General features: G+C 42.8%; 1 protein-coding gene across 5 annotated transcripts in view; it reads left to right on the top strand.

Moving 5' to 3' along the window:
- ZFHX4 (zinc finger homeobox 4) overlaps positions 1 to 15,966 on the top strand; it is a 201,688-nt gene that overhangs the window by 166,946 nt on the left and 18,776 nt on the right. The window lies entirely within an intron of this gene.

Genomic DNA, 15,966 nt, shown 5'->3' on the forward strand with positions numbered 1-15,966 from the left:
TCAGGACTATTACATTTTGTGGAGATGCTTTACAAAATTGTTTCATTTATTTGCCGTATTTCAAGAATATTATATTTAGGGCTCTTTCACACATCGGTATTTTTTGGTAAGGCCACGTTCACACGTACTTTTATGCCAAGACCATGAGCGAGTGAAAAATGCAGAAGTGGTGACATGTTTCTATTATACTTTTCCTCTGATTGTTCCACTCCTGGTTTTGGCTTACACATACTGATAAAAAATACTGACCAAATACTGAACGTGGGAATGTGGCCTAAGAGTGCCAGTATACTAATAGACTGCACTCATTGCAAGCAGCATGCTCTTACATCCTTTTTTTTTGCTGACTTATGGTCCGCAAAAAAACCCCAAAAGAACAGAGACATCTTTAATCCATTTTGAGAATCAAATTCGCCAGAACAAGTCAATGGCCCTGTGAAAGAAGGGATATGAAGGAACAAAAATGGATATGGTACAAAAAATGAAAAACATGTTTTGTTTTTCAAGTATGAGAAAAAATTGCATAGTAAATAAATTGGTGACTTACATAATTGTTTAATGTTTATGCTAAATAAAGTACAGCACTGTATAAAAGTTTTAAGCAGATGTGGAAAAAATTCAGCAATGTAAGCATGCTTTCAAAAATAGAAGTGTTAATAGTTTATTTGTGAACAAAATTCAAAGTGAATGAACAAAAGAGAAATCTAATACAAATCAACATTTGCTGTGACCACTCTTTGCCATCAAAACAGCATCAATTCTTCTTGGTACACTTGTACTTGCACACTGTTGTAGAAGAAACTTGGCAGGGAGACTGTTAAAAACATGCTGGAAAACCAACCACAGTTCTTCTGTGGATGTCGCTTGCACAAATCCTTCTATCTCTTCATGTAATCCCAGACAGACTTGATGATGTTGAGATCAGGGCTCTATGGGTCGTATCATCACTTCCAGGACTCCTTGTCTTTCTATACACTGAACATAACTCATAATCACATCGGCTGTATGTTTGGGTATTGTTGTCCTGTTGCAGAATACATTTGGAGCCAATCAGGCGTTTCCCTGATGGTATTTGATGGACAAGTATTTGCCTGTATTTCTCAGCATTGAGGACACCATTAATTCTGACCAAATCCCCAACTCAATTTGCCTAGATGCTGCCCCAGATTTGCCAGGATACTCCACCATGCTTTACTGTTGCCTGCTGACATTCATTATATTACCGCTCTCCAGTCCTTCGGTGAACAAACTATCTTCTGTTAAAGCCAAATATTTCATATTTTGACTCATCAGTTGAAAGCACCTGCTGTCATTTTTTTCACTCCAGCTCCTACATTTTTGTGTATAGTTGAGTCACTTGGCCTTGCTTGCATGTCAAAGTTATGGCTGTTCGGCCACAATTCTTCCCTGAAGACCACTTCTAATTAGACTTAACCGAATATTAGATGGGTGTACCTGGGTCCTATGCTTGCTGCCAGTTCTGAGCTGATGACTCTGCTGCACATCTTCCGATTTCAAAGGGAAGTAAGCATGATATGTCTTATTTCTGTATTGTTCTCTTGGCCAACCACACCATCTGTGGACCTCAACATTGTACATTTCTTGGTACATCTTCAAAAGAACTTGAACAGCATAGTCGGCTTTGAAATCTTTGCCTGGGAGAAACCTTGCTGATGCAGTATAACTACCTTTTGTCCTATCCCTATGCTTAGTCTTGCCATGGAGTATGAATATTTGTAGTAGAGTTTGGCTGTTCCACGGCCAATTATAACCCTCCTACACAGCTGTTTTTTGTCTGCATATGAAAAGATGATAATTATCACCTGATTGGTAGAATTGATTACTCATACACTTGACTATAATCCTACAAAATCCCTGACTCTGTGTAAGTATACCTAGAAAAATTGATGCTGTTTTGTAGGCAAAGGGTTGTCGCACCAAATACTGATTTCCCTTTTCTTAAATCACTTTGCATTTGTTAATCGCTAAAACTTTAATTTTTAACGCTTGTATTATTTAAGTCATTCTTACCATGCAGCATTTTTTCCACACCTGCATAAAACATGCACAGTACTGTATGTGCAGCAGATACATTATTCCTATAGTTATTGGGGTAATGTAAATAAATGTATACCATAGTTGCCAAATTTAGTCCACCAACATAACGCTGTGGACATAGAACAGCGTGTTACATGTTTCAAGTGAATTTAAATGTACACACTAAGCAAATAGTTTAGCTTGCCGGCAGTCATATTGCCAGATTCTGCATCTGTACAACTTAGGTAAGAATTGTGGCACATTAATGTTGATTATGTGCCTGACACATATACAATTGCATGCCTATACAGTTGCATATCTTTGCATTGAAAGAAAAGATATTGGCGGCATTTCTTATTGCATTTATGCCACTTTCCAGCATAAAAAAAAGTTGCAAATTATAGTGCTCTCAAAATAGATGCCATACATTGATATGTTTTAATCTTTCACCTCCATGGCATTTTTCTAAAAAGGTGGGCAGAGCTTTTGAAAGGGAGAGGGGCCACACACAGCCTAGCACACATACGATAAATTACACTAGCCAATATCTGGCAAAGATTTAATTCTTCGGCTCATACATAGAAAAAGATGCACCAGATTTATTAAAACACACGTGCCTTTTAATTAATATGGCACACTTTGTACCAGAGAGCTTTTTATTATGACTGGCGTAAAAAACTTCAGACTTAATAAACGCTTCCATAGAGTTTTTTTTACTGCATACAATTGTATTAACCCCTTCATGACATATGACGTATATTTATGTCATATGTCGTGTCCCCGATGTTAAAGGCACATGACAGCTGATTATATCAGCTTTCATGTGCGGGGAAAGATGCAGACTCAACGCCGGAGCCCGCATCTTTCCCCACACATGAAAGCTGATTTAATCAGCTGTCATGTGCCTTTAACAGCTACGCGTGGATCGGAGCTCACCTGCGGCTGTTAACCAGTTAAATCCCATTGATAGTGGGGGCGTAGCTTAAGTGTTATTATTTTCCAAGGGGTAAACATAGGGATTCAGAAGAGGTTGTTCGAGTAGTGAACCACTCTTTAAAGGGATCCTGACAGCTGATACATGCTGACAGATCCATGGGCAGCATGTATCAGGCATTGGTTGTATGATTTCAGCCATGTATGTTTGACTCTGAAACGCTGCAGCACTAACTGGTAAAGCCGGTCCCTGGTGGCTTAACCCCGCATACCCCCTTTGAGTGACAGGTCTCTCCTTGCCAACGTGTATAGGGAGATACCTGTCAGTCATTAGCAATGGGCAGGGAGAAGCCACTGGGAATTCATCTTTCTGACTTGTCACCTGGGCTATGAGTTCATACAGCCAGTGACTGATACATGCTGTCCATGGATTGGGCTGAATGTATCAGCTACCTTTTCAATGCATTAACTTTAAATAAATGAAGATAAGTTTGAAGAATTTTGCAGAATATTTGCTGAATTTAATGCAGACCTAGTCAAAATTGCATAGACAGGTAAGGGTACATCCCCACAGGTTGCTAACACAGTGAATTTTCCTTCCAAATTTATAATAAAAGAACAGTATGGTGAATAAGATTTCATGAAATGTCAATTACTCACTTTTTAAAAAATTTTCATACCACTCTTCTCTGCGGATGTAATTGTTTGCAAGGCAAAGATTAAATAATGTACAAATCAGCAGCATTTCTGCACCAAAATCCACAGTGGTTTTTACAACTATATATTTTATGCTGCTAAAATGCGGCCTGTAGAAACATACCCTGACGCTATGGTTTTCATCCATACATGATCCCTTATGCAGAATATTCAATGCTGCAGATTATTTGAATCCAGTTTTCCTTAGATGAATGAGTTGAAACGAATGTTTGTACCTTTACACATGCAAAGATTTAAAATCAATTCACTTCATTGATCGGATCGATTCAGTCTGTTTGCTCCTTCATATCTTGATGGACACAACTGATAACATTTTACTCACATTTGAGGACTAGGAATTTATTTCCAAATAAACATTTCTTTAATTCTTCTGCCACTTTCATGTCCCAAGTAGTTGTCCTGTATCACATAGAGTGTATTTATTCTTCTCGGAGTAGACTAAGCACCGTAATACAGCAGCTCTAACCAAAAATCAGCAGAATTTACATGGGGCAGCTGCTTAGGAAAACACAAGACAGAATTCAGCTAAAAGAATGTGCAGATGATCCAGCCTAAGCAGAGGGAAATATCATTGAAAATGGATTTAGATTTGGGTCATTTTGATCTCCGGGAATAGACAAAGCCCCATAATGAAAGCTACTGTCTTTGAAAACAAAACCTCTATGTCATGACATTTACTTATGCACAAAAAACCCAAGGCCTGCATCTGGCCTGGATACCCAGGCTTTTTTTCTGTGTTTGATTTGGCAAATATCTGACTTCACCCATGATTTGTATGTATGAGATGGAAATCTATGGTCGCAATGAATATTACATTGGCTATTTTTTGCTGCACGCTATACCTAGTTACATTAAGTTGGGTTCATTCAAGCAGAAGAAGTGCTGAGAAAGGTTGAAGCCTATTAGAAGCAGGTAGTCATCTGTCTTTGTCTTGTATCTCAATGACAGTAGCATATATAAAAGTGCTTGTGTTAAAAATGGATATTTAGATAGAAAGTAGATTTATTTCATAGCTAGAGCAATACATAGACCAGGGGCTCGTCATATTCTTTTATCAAGTCGCACAACGCCTGAACTAATAATGTAACAGTATTTTAAATGTGCTGACCGGAGAGCAAATGCAAAGAGGATCTATTACCTGGATATGTTTTTTTCTCAAAAAGTCAATAGCCAACATAAAAATAATACATTTAGCAAACATAAGTTATTAAAAAAATTAGAATACACAAAAAAAATGTGGCATGTGCACCGAATACAAACGGCCGGACTTATAGAAGTGGGGTCTGAGCCTCCAGATGACAGCTTTTCATAATCCCCAAACAACATCTAGGAGTTAGATCTTAAGGCTCGCACAGGACTTTATATAGCATTCATAGGGAAGGAAAAAAAAGGTCATCAGCTCACCTTCATGAGAGGACAATTTAATGTAAAAACCATCTGTATTCAACATAGGAACCCTGGTAGACCTTGTTTGGTCAGGATGTGGCGCACAGAGTGTAGGAAGACACCAGGCTGGTATCCAGGTCAGAAATGGAAGAAGGGTCCATGAGGACTGAGCTATAAATAAGGGTTTCTAACCCAAAACTCGTAAGCTTATGGATCCTTAATCTTTTTTATGTCTTTTTTCTTTTTCTCTCCATGGTTTCAATTGCACAGGTTATGTTTTAACATTTTCCCATTGGTGCTAGAGAATGTCCTCATAGACCCTTCTTCCATATAGCATTCATGCAACAGTATTTTGGTGTATATTACGTGTATGTTGATAACTTTAGTATAAATGCTATAAAACCCAAAAAAACTATTTTGGAATTGCTATTTTTTGCATAATTTCACTGCACTTAATTTTTTTCCCCATTTTTCAGTAAGTTGAATGGTATAAGGCATGGTGTTATTCTAAACTACAATTTGTCCTGCAAAAAACAAGCCCTGATATGGCTACGTGGATAGAAAAATTTAAAAGATATGACTTTTTGAAAAAAGACCGTAATAAACAAAGAGATTATACATTTTTCATATATTTTGACTGGAGGTGATCTAAAAGATTTGCAGGACCCTGATTCAGCGGCACTTTAGTAGCCCATGGCCACTGAACGATGCCCTGTGAACCACCTCCTATCTGTTGGAACCACTGGCGCCTATTCTGATTTGTAGACCTGGTGCATTATTGCTGTGTGACGTCATGCCTAGAAATCAGAAGAGACGCTGGGGATGCCAGACAGTAGGAGGTTTGCAGGACTTTGGTCTCTGACCACAGACTACCAATGTAACCACTAGAGCAAGGTTCTGCAAAATGTATTTCATCATCATTGATAGTCACCTTGACCTCTGTTTTCCTCCTGCTGCCCTTTTTAGTGAGACCAGGCTTCCAGTCTTCCAGCATCCAAGATGGCAGCGGGATGAGGAGCACAGTAATAACTCTGATCCACAACTCTATGCTTTTTCTGTGTTATGGTTTAGAATGACCACATTTACTCATGCCGCTGTCATGACCATTTTGAAAGCAGGAGGACCAGAATGTTAATCTCAACAGAGTTGAGAAGGTAGAGGGAGGCAAAAAAAGAGCTTTAGGTAGAGTGACTAATACTATACATAACAAATGTATAGTCACTTGTCAGAGCTAGGGGGGAGAGTCATCTTAATTGAGTTCAGAACATTTGCTGCTATTATTTTCTTTCAGAGAGCCAGGAAACCCCATTTAAAGAGTACCTGTCACTTGCTCAAAAAGTTGAGTTACAAGCTTTGTAATAGCCCCAGAGCTCCTCTGATTCCGTTGTTTTTTTCTATTTTGTGCTACGCCACTCCATTGCAGAGATATTCACATTTATCACTTTTGGAGCACAGTATGTGAAATCTCTGCTTGTAGTGCAACTGGGCATTTCCTCAGTCTTTTCTGGGGGTTTGCGCAGTGTTTTACATTGCTACATTACTATATCAGCTGCTGAACTGTGACTGCTAGGGTCTGGGAAGATGGGGTAAAAGCACACGCCCCCAGAGAAGACTCTGAAGAAACTCCCAAGTGCACTACAAACAGAGATTTCACATATTGTACTCCAAGAGAAATAAATGGAAATATCTCTGCAATGATGTGAGGCAGAGCAAAATGGAAAAAAAAGCATCAGAATCAGGGGAACTTGGTGATTTCTACAAAGTAGTTAACACAATTTTTTTTTAAGCAAGACACTGATCTTCTTAACTACATAAATAACTTGCAAATACTGGATACAATATCTACTGTAGTAATGCCTATGGCACGCTAGGACTATTACTAAGCTATTTCCTCACTAGGAGTAACCAGGCGGCAGGTCGCACTGAAAGTTGTAGTCCTGAAACAGCTGGATAGTCACAAATATCATAGTTTTGGCTTAGATACTTAGTTCCATAAATCAAAACTGCCCTACTAGGTTCGGATCTGCCAGAGCTTCTATGTTTACATTGTATCCAGCCAAGAAAATATATGACACAATTACCACAGCACCAACATGTCAGGCAAGAGAGCAGTGTGGCTATTTTGTTTTCAATCTATTAGACAAGCGAGGATTAGCACATGATTAGTACCCGTGTGTTTATAACACCATGTAAGCTGTTGTGCTGTGTTGCTTATATTATGAGCAGGATCTTACTGCACAAAATGAGACTTCAGTATATGCAAGTCCTATTTGTTGATGGCTCATTCAGTGCAGAAAAAGCCTGCTAATGCCTCATTTATATTGTCATTTAAATGTAGTGCCACTTTCGATTAATTATAATCCAAATTACATCTCTATGCAGCAAAAGAATTAATATGGAATTTACCCAGATTAATACATTTGCATTGAAAACACCGAGCTTCCCTGTTATTGCTGAGGGGAGTATATTTTAATAAGATTGTAAACATTAGGGGGAAAAGATAAAAATTAACCTCGGTTATTGCAATGGAAATCGCTCTCCCATTTCGGTCTAATTAGAAATGAATATCAATAATTATAATGTAGAACACAACTTGGAGTTGGATCACATTCGATAAGTCAGAGACTTAATGTCTGGTAATGAGTGCTGAACATTTGTACTTGTAAATAGCATTTTTCTATTTGCTTCCAGAGCTGTACTAATTTTTCATGGTAGACAACGTTTCCCTGCTTTCTTTTTTTAAATTGGAAGCTTTCAGCCAAATATTCATTTTAGTGAAAATTACTGTCAAAAATATTCTGTCCAGACTAGAGATGAGCGTTGTTCTACTCGAACTGTTCGCCAATCTCAAATTCGAGCTGTTTTGGGCGGTGTTCGAGCCGTTCGGCGAACACGAACGATTTGAGAAAAATTCGGCTGTTTGAGGTTATGTTCGATAACTGTTCGTGCACCAAAATCATAACTGGATTTTTTCTCAATAATGATGAAAATTAATGTTAATACGCAGTTTGAGTGTACAGCGGGGTGGGGGGAGGGGCAGGGGATGGATCTCTGCAGGAACAATGAAGATCTCCATTTTTTTTTTCTCTTTCCCGCATTTACAGTGGGGAGGTGCAATCTGTCAGCCTATCAGCAGCGCACACACGGAGCAAAGTGCTTTTTTTCACACAAGCAAGGGCATGTGTCATTGGCAGTGTATGTCACATGTCCTTGCCCTATAAGACCAAGCCATTTTCCCCGTCGCCACCATTTTCTCACTGCTGCAGCTGCGTGTTAGACGGCACCGCTGTTGCTGTGTGCGCTATACCTTGTTAATTTCAAGCCAATTTTCGCACAAATCTACAGATAGCTTGGGAGTAGGGAATAGTTGTGATTGCAGTCCTTTTAAGGACTAGGTTACAGCATTTCCTACGACTTTTATCAGGCAGGTCTGTGCTCTTAAATAGATAGATTGTGGGAGTAAAGACTAATTGTAATTGGAGTCCTTTTCAGGACTAGGTTACATCAGTTCCTATCAGTTTTTGCCAGGCAGGTCTGTGCCAGTGCTGTGCAAGTTTTTTTCACAGCATTTGGCTGAATCTAGCAAAGCTAATCCTTTTTGGCCTATTGCAGAGTGTGTTAGTCAGTGGAGTAGCCTATCTGTGTTGCAAGATATACCACCTGTGTATAGAATACCAATTTTTTTACTGCACCTAGTGAAGTAAAATCTTTTGGGCATAGCATCATTCTATTAGTCCATCTATACTGACCTCCATCAGGTTGCAAATTGAATATAATTTTTTTCTGCATCTAGCTCTGAAAAAATATTGGGCTTCTAGCTGTGTGTGGGACTTGTTGTATTAGTCCATCTATACTGACCTCCATCAGGTTGCAAACTGCATATATTTTTTTTCTTCATCTACCTCTGAAAAAATATTGGGCTTCTAGCTGTGTGTGGGACTTGTTCTATTAATCCATCTATACAGACCTCCATCAGGTTGCAAACTGAATATATTTTTTTCTGCATCTACCTCTGAAAAAATATTTGGCCTTCTAGCAGTGTGTGGGACTTTCTCTATTAGTCCATCTATACTGACCTCCATCAGGTTGCAAATTAAAAATAATTTTTATCTGCATCTAGCTCTGAAAAAATATTTGGCCTTCTAGCAGTGTGTGGGACTTTCTCTATTAGTCCATCTATACTGACCTCCATCAGGTTGCAAATTGAATATAATTTTTTTCTGCATCTAACCAAGCCAATAGTTTTGGCCTAATACCACAGTTTGGCCACTCAGCTCTGCTCGGTTCCCATCCATTGTTTTTTTGTGCAAACAACTCCAGAGTTGTTAATTAGTTAACCACCAAAATGAGTGGAAAAAGGCCTGCTGCTGGTGGAAAGGGGAATAGGCGTGTTGGGAAGGGGAAAAAAGGTTGTGTCCGTGGGGTAGGTGTTAAAGCAACAGTAACATCTGCAGAAGAAAGACCATCTTCCAGCCAAACTAAAATGTCTACTTCTTTTAGCGGACAATGTGATAAGATCCCTTTCTTACGGCCACGCCAATCGCTTCAAATTCCAGATGAGGCATAAAAACAGCAGGTGCTTCAACGGATATCAAGTGCTCCTTTAAGTGGGCTCTCCTCCACATCAACTTCAACATCACAAATACTCCAGTCCTCAAAGGTGTCACCTCAATCGCACTTGCTTCCTCACAGCTCCCAAATCTCCAGCTGCCCGTCTGAGTATGAGGTAGAACAGATGGTTGAGTCTGCAGAGCTGTTTACTCATACTATAGCCTGGGAATCAGAGGTCGACTCCAGCGCTTCTGTGAATCCAGACGAGGAAATGATCTGCACTGATGCCCAGAATCTTTATGAGTCGGATCCAGGACCAGACGCAGAAGGTTCTGACCATAATGTAGACCCTCATTCCCAAACTGTAACTCCTGTTGGTGGAGACAATGAGGAAGACGATGATAAGACTCAAATACCTGATTGGAGCGACAACTTTAGTTTTTTGTCAGGGCAGGAACAGGTTGGCTCTGAGGACGACGGGTGTGATAACGCACAGGGTGATGATGATGAGGTTGGAGATCCCACTTACTGTCAACCCACAGTCAGCCAAGAGATGAGGTCAGCAGAGGAGGTGGAGGAAGATGCTAGTGACGACGAGGTCAGGTTGTGCCTTCCTGGACAGAGACGTAGTACTGGAAGCACGTCAACAACTGCATCCTCAAACACAACTCTGCCTCTCACCACAAGTCGTGGTGGCTCTTCAGGTCGCATGGGTGCTAAGCCTTGCATAGCCTGGGCATTTTTTCAGATCGATAAAGATGACCCAACTCGTGTTATCTGTAACATTTGTCAGCAAAAGCTAAGTAGAGGCCAAAAAATACATAGTTTGAGTACTTCATGCATGAACCGGCACATGGACATGAAGCATAAGTTGCAGTGGGAAGCTCAGTGTGCTACAATGCGGCCTAGCCGGCCGGGCCAACCACCGTCTGCCATATCTTGTGCATCCGCGGCCTCTTCATCCTCTGTGACTGGGGGGACAGCAGTCACACCTGTTTTGGGGCGCAGACCTGCCACCTCTTTACCCGCAACAGCCAGCGTGATTGGCAGGTCATCATTTTCTTTGGAGGTGGTAACACCAGCTGGTGTTGAGCGCTGTCCGACATCGATAGCACCACCTTTGGATCAAGGCAACCTAACATGTCCGCCTGCATCTTCCTCACAGACCGGCAGTTTGCCGGGGACACCCTTATCAACCCGGTCTAAGCACAATAGCCAGCCCTCGGTCCCTCAGATGTGGACAAGTAAAAGACCATTTCCTCCTAGCCATGAGAAAGCTAAGAGGTTGAATTTCACCATCTGCAAGTTCTTGGCTACAGAAATGCTGCCTTTCCGCCTGGTGGACACAGAGGATTTTCGAGACCTTATGTCCGTCGCAGTGCCCCAGTACCAGATGCCCAGTCGGCACTACTTCTCAAAGAAAGGTGTGCCTGCGCTCCACCAGCATGTCGCACACAACATCACCGCTTCTTTGAGAAACTCTGTGTGTGACAGGGTGCATTTCACCACAGACACTTGGACGAGTAGGCATGGACAGGGGCGTTACATGTCGCTGACTGGGCACTGGGTAACTATGGTGACAGCAGGACAAGGGGCTGCTGTCCAAGTCTTGCCATCCCCACGAGTTGTGCGTCAATCCTCTTTATGTCAAAGTTCCTCCACTGCTTCTGCCTCCTCAACCTCCTCTCGGTCTTCCACCTGCACCCAAAGCCTGTCTGGTCATGCCACAAGCTTTCTAACTGCGCAGAAGGGATCCTGCACACCTCCTTACTATGCTGGCAGTAGGGCTCAACGTCATCAGGCGGTTTTTACATTGAAATGTCTGGGAAATGTGAGTGACACAGCTGAGGAGTTGTGGTCAGCTCTGGAGAACCAATTTCATGAATGGTTGTCTCCACTGGACCTGAAACCAGGGAAGGCCGTGTGCGACAATGCTGCAAACCTGGGTGCGGCCCTTCGCCGGGGCAATGTCACACACGTGCCTTGTATGGCTCACGTGTTGAACCTGGTTGTCCAGCAATTTTTAGCCCACTATCCCAGACTAGATGGCCTTCTGCAGAGGGCACGGTCGCTGTGTGCTCACTTTCGCCGTTCGCATCCCGCAGCTCAGCGACTTACATCTCTACAGAAGTCGTTGGGCCTGCCACTTCACCGGCTAAAATGCGATGTGCCTACCCGGTGGAATTCAACTCTGCACATGTTGCAGCGACTGTGGCAGCACCGACAAGCCCTGGTGCAATACGTTCTGACGTATAGCCTGGGCCAACGAGATCCAGAGGTGGGGCAAATCACGCTGGAGGAGTGGTCTCAGATCAGGGACCTATGCACCCTTCTGCACAGTTTTGAAATGGCGACGAAGATGTTTAGTGCTGACGATGCCATTATCAGCATGACTATTCCGGTGATTTACATGCTGGAGCACATGTTAAACAGAATTCGGAGTCAAGTGGTGGCACAAGAGGAGGTGGAGGAAGTAGAGGAGGAGGAGTTGTATGCGGAAGGGCTAACATCTGCAAGGTCCAGACGGTCGGCAGCACCAAGGCGGCAGGCATGTGAGGGTGGGGGAGATGGTTTTACCAGGGCGCATGGTAGCAGCCAAACTAGTGAGGAAGGTGCAGGAGCCCAGGAAGAAGTGGAGGACGAACTGATGGAAGACTCATCAGATGAGGGAGACCTTGATCACATTTCTGTTGTGCGAGGTTGGGGGGAGAGGACAGAGGAAGGAAGCATGATTGTTACCTCGCCACCAACACAACAGGGACTTGGTGCTCCTGGATGCGCAACACACATGAGTGCCTTCTTGCTGCACTACCTGCAACATGACCCTCGAATTGTGAGAATTAGAAATAATCCTGACTACTGGGTTGCCACACTGTTAGATCCCCGGTACAAAAGTAAATTTGCAGAAATTATTCCTGCCATAGAAAGGGATGCACGCATGCAGGAGTATCAGCAGAGACTGTTGCAGAATCTTACATGTGCTTTTCCACAAAATACCAGTGGTGCACGTAGTGAATCTCACAGTTCCAACTTGCCAACCGTGGGACCGTCAAGTGTTCAGCACTCAAACCGTAACAGAACCACAGTATCTGCTGGTAACATCAATTTTGCGGAATCATTTCACCACTTTTTTAGCCCATCCTTTGCAAGGCCACAGGAGACAAGAAGTCTGACACATAGTCAACGCCTAGAGACGATGGTACAGGAGTATCTCCAAGTAAACATTGAAGCCACGACTGTGTCACTGGACCCTTGCTCTTTTTGGGCTTCCAATCTGGATAAATGGCCGGAGCTAGCCACTTACGCCTTGGAGATCTTGTCATGCCCCGCAGCCAGCGTTCTGTCTGAACGTGTGTTCAGCGCTGCTGGTGGTGTGCTGACAGATAAGCGCACGCGGCTCTCCACTGATAATGTAGACAGACTCACATTCATAAAGATGAACAAATCATGGATCCGAAACGACTTTTCTACCCCTGTGTCATCCTGGGGAGAGTAAAAGCTTGATGATTGGTTAAAATCACCCTACCACCGTTTTAAGCTTTCAAATTACTAATCATGTTTATCTGTATCTTGGCTGGAAAATAATTTGGGCTTTGTAGCAGTGTGCAGCACTGATTCTATTAGGCCATCTATAATAAGCTCCACCAGATTTAAAATTACTAATCATGTTTATCTTTATCTTGACTGGAAAATAATTTGGGCTTTGTAGCAGTGTGCAGCACTGATCCTATTAGGCCATCTATACTAAAGCTTCACCAGATTTAAAATTAATAATAATTTTTAGCTGCATCTAGCCCGGAAAATAATTTTGGGGCTCCGAGATGCGCAAGACACATAAGTGCCTTCTTGCTGCACTACCTGCAGCATGACCCTCATATTGTCAGAATTCGAAGTAATCATGACTACTGGGTTGCCACACTCTTAGATCCCCCAAACTTTTCGATCAACCTTTTCATTTTAATAAAGACCAAAAAAATGGTCATTTTTGAAATTATAAGCATTAGCAGGTTGTTAGAAACTGAAATCAAACAGTTTTCAACTCAAAACTTTATTCTAGGTGATGTTACATTTTCACATAGGACCCCTTGTTCGAAAGGAGCTTCTGAACTCTCTCGTCCATTGAATTTGTCAGGTTTTGGATGGTTTCTGCTTCAATTGTTTTGCATGAGGACAGAATACCCTCCCAGAGCTGTTGCTTAGATGTGAACTGCCTCCCGCCATCATAGACACTCCTTTTAATGATGCTACAAAGGTTCTGAATGGGGTAGAGGTCAGGGGAGCATGGAGGTCACACCATAAGTTTGTCCCCTTTTATGCCCATATCAGCCAGAGATGCAGATGTTTTATGTGCAGCATGAGATGGTGCATTATCATGCAGAAAAATGATCTTGCTGTGAAATACACGGTTCTTCTTCTTGAACCATGGCAGGAAGTGCTGTTTGAGAAAATCCACATACATTATGGAGTTCATCTTTAGCGCCTTCAGGGATCCTAAAGGGGCCGACAATCTCTCTCCCCATGATTCCAGCCCAAAACATTACTCCACCTCCTCCTTGTTGGCGCTGTAGCCGTGTTTGCGTGGGGTGTCCATCAACCAGCCATCCTCCACTCCATCCATCTGGACCATCGAGCGCTGCACGGCACTCATCCGTGAACAAAACAGTTTTGAAATCAGTCTTCATGTAATGTTTGGCCCACTGGAGCCATTTCTGCTTGTGTGAAGTGGATAGAGGAGGTCGACAGGATGGCGTATGCACAGCTGCAAACCTCTGAAGGACCCTGCATCTTGTTGTTCGGGGGACGTTGGAGGCACAAACAGCTTCAAAAACTTGTCTGCTGCTCTTTTTTGCCGCTGCTCTTTCAACCTGACGTAATTGCCTGTAGGAAAGAGTCCTCAATTTGCCCTTATCAGCACGCACACGTGTGTACTGTGAATCAGCTACATACTTCTTGATTGCCAAGACACTTCATCCTGATCATCGCACAATGTTGATTGTAGTCATGCCTTGACCTAAACACTCCACAATTTGTTGCTTCTCAGCAGCCGACACATCCTTTTTCTTTCCCATTTTGGCAGAAAATGTAGGCTGCTTAATAATGTGAGACAGCCTTCTTAAGTAGTCTTGCCTTTCATTGGACACACCTGCCAAACTAATTAGCACAGGTGTCTGCAATTGCTTACAGTGATATAAAGAGCCCTGACACACATCACCATCAATGAGTTTAACTGACAAACAAACAAATTCTTCCCTTATCACTCCTAAACACTTTTTGCATAATAATTTGGAACACAGTGTACATGTGCTTTTCCACAAAACACCAGTGGTTCACGTAGTGAATCTTACAGTTCTAACTTGCCAACCGTGGTCTGTATGGAGTTGTTCAATAAAGGGCCCAAAATTAAGATAACATAGATGGGAGAGGTCTCTATGAATAGGAATTCCTAAGTATTTGATACCCTGTGAGGGCCAGGCAAAGGGAAAGTTGGACTGGATGGAATCCTATATGGATTTGGGGAGGGAGACATTGAGGGCCTCAGACTTCGCTGCATTGATTTTAAAATTTGACCATGTAACAAAGTGATCTATTTCAGCCATAACAGCATGGATGGATATATGTGATTGAGTGATATATACTAGGACATCATCAGCAAATAGAGAGCACTTGTACTCGGTGCCTCCCACCTCAATCCACCTAATATTGGGGTTATGGCGAATTGATGAGAGCAGGTGCTCCGTCACTAGGATGTATAAGAGAGGGGACAGAGAACATCCCTGCCTTGTCCCATTGGTGATTGTGAAAGGTGATGAAAATGTTCTGACGCGCCCCCTGGGCCTTGGGACACCCGGAGCCGGACCCTTTTTGGTGGATGCTGGTGGTTGTAGTCTCCGTGGCGGCAACCCGGTTCCGTGGCTCAGGGCGGTCAAACCAGTGGCGGAACTATTTATGTGGTTTTGATGTTTAAATGTCCGACTACGCCACCCGTGGATTGCGGTCAGAGTGAACCGCCGCTGCAGGGCAGACCGCTGAGGCTGGTGTTGTGGGTGCAGCAGAGCGTAGCATAACTCCCCACGGGAGGAGTATAGCCTCAGGGCAGTGTATGTGGAGGATGGGGGTGATGGTGCAGGGCAGCAGCAGTAATGACACGGAGTCAGTGATGCAGTCCAGGGCCTTTACTCACAGTTCTTATTATCCAGACCACGTCTGCAGGTAACGGCTGCCCACGTCGTACTGTGCTCACCAGGTGAGGGGCTCAGACAATTCCCAGATAACTTTGGAGTGCTTCACAGGACCCCCTTTGTGTGTCCTTTGTCTGGCCTTTCTTACCAACCCTTCTGTCCG

The sequence above is a fragment of the Phyllobates terribilis genome, unplaced genomic scaffold (assembly GCF_046119375.1).
Source record: "Phyllobates terribilis strain yellow unplaced genomic scaffold, ASM4611937v1 Scaffold_4__5_contigs__length_816908805, whole genome shotgun sequence".
Lineage (NCBI taxonomy): Eukaryota > Metazoa > Chordata > Amphibia > Anura > Dendrobatidae > Phyllobates > Phyllobates terribilis.